Genomic DNA, 2,019 nt, shown 5'->3' on the forward strand with positions numbered 1-2,019 from the left:
GGGGGGGGAGGTCGGCTGGATGTGCCGCCCACCACATTCCCTTAGTACTATATATATAGAAAGTTGAGTTAGATGAAAGGTTTTACACACTTTCTATAATAGGAAAGATTTCTTGGTGAATCATACGAATTGGCAGAAAAAGAAGAAGAGAATTCAGAATCAGGATTCTTTGTTTAAGGTGAGTGTATATTGTTTTAAAGTATTGGTTATTACATCTTTTATTGTTAGAATATGCTATTTATGAACTGTATTTCATAAATATTTAGTTAAGTGTTAAACCGGACAAAGAGTGTCCAGAGTTTTCCTTAAACCGGTCAAGAGGTGACCGGATCTCATCTAAATCGGTCAAAGGTTGGACGATGTATTGTCCAGATTGTTTTAAATCGGTTAAGTTGTGAGCTGGGTATTGTCCGGCCTTGTTATTCGGACAAAGATATTGACTTAATTCTAAGTGTTAACCGGACAAAGCTTATACGAGGTGTTGTCCGGATTGTTGACCGGAGATGATGGTTACTCTTGATATTCTAAGTGTTTGTCCGGATTTCATATCCGGACAAGGTTGACCGGACTTCAAATCCGGATAATGTGTTAGAATTTTTGATATATTCTAACGAGAGAGATGTAATGGCGGTGTAACCGCGAGAGAGATGTAATGGCGGTGTAACCGCGAGAGAGTTGTAATGGCGGTGTAACCGCGAGAGAGATGTAATGGCGGTGTAACCGCGAGAGAGATGTAATGGCGGTGTGACCGCGAGAGAGATAAATGAGTATATGTATCTGAACAGGTTTGATTCTGAATGGATTGTTTAGAAAGTGTGTTATTTGTTTGAGATTTATGCACTCACTAGACCTTTTGGGTCTAACGCTCAGTTGTTGGACTAACCGGTTTTGCAGGTCATCATACCTTGCAGGATAAAGGAAATGGAAAAGTTTAATGTTGATGACATTTGTTTACTCATAAATGTAGTAAAGAAAGTTTTTGTTAGTCCGTGTTTTGTAACAATACTATTTTTAGTATTATGAGTTTATGTATGTGGATTATCTGTATATAGAAACTGTGGGTTGTTACAAATAGGGACAACCCCCTTTGGTTGTCTCACCCATATCCAAAGGCGCCCGACAACCGGCGCCCAACACAAGAACAAAGCAACAAACAAACCATTACAAGGAGTGATCATGGTATAACAAGTATCAAGACCATAAGGATAGCACATATAGCACATAATAGACACATATCCAAGTAAACTCACATTACAATTCGGTTGTATTAAACCGAATGCCAAACCGAATGGTCGAATCCCAATTCCAATTCAAAGGTTGAAAATCACTTCCAAGACTTCCTTACAATATTAAACAATCCCTGGAAGTCATATTCAAAGTATCATTAGTGATGTACATCAAGAACTCACACAATTCTCATTTCAATTAAGACACTCTACTTTGAATTTCATTCTAAACACTCAACTTGCAAACTTGTTGACCCTTCAAAACTCAAAATCACCATTTAACCTCTAAAAATAAGTTGTAGCCCTTTCTCTTACCTTTTCAGGGCCTATTTATACTTAACTTTAGGAATTTTATATGAATTTATCTGATTTTTCAAAGACAGAGCTGTAACCATGTTGACATATGCTCAAAACATCTATTTTTCATTCAAAAACATAACCAATACTAGCCCAATCAATTCCAAATTCATATTTTCACTTATTTTTATCATATTACAGAATAAATCAATCATAAACCATGATTATAACATCAATTTTCTACCAATTTCTTCATATTTCACTTTGACTCCTAAAAGTCAACACATGTTCTTGAGTTAACATTATACATTTCAAGAAATCTTACAATTCATCCACCTAAGGTGGCGTTTGTTTTTTAAGAGGTGCTGAAGTTTGAAGTCTGAATTCACTTCTGAATTTTAAGAGGTGGTGCTGAAGTCTGAAATCTAAATCAGTCAGACTGTTTGTTTTTACGTCTGAAATCTGAAATCTGAATCAGTCAGACTGTTTGTTTTTA

Source organism: Cynara cardunculus (assembly GCF_001531365.2).
Source record: "Cynara cardunculus var. scolymus isolate 2C chromosome LG 16, CcrdV1, whole genome shotgun sequence".
NCBI classification, from domain to species: domain Eukaryota; kingdom Viridiplantae; phylum Streptophyta; class Magnoliopsida; order Asterales; family Asteraceae; genus Cynara; species Cynara cardunculus.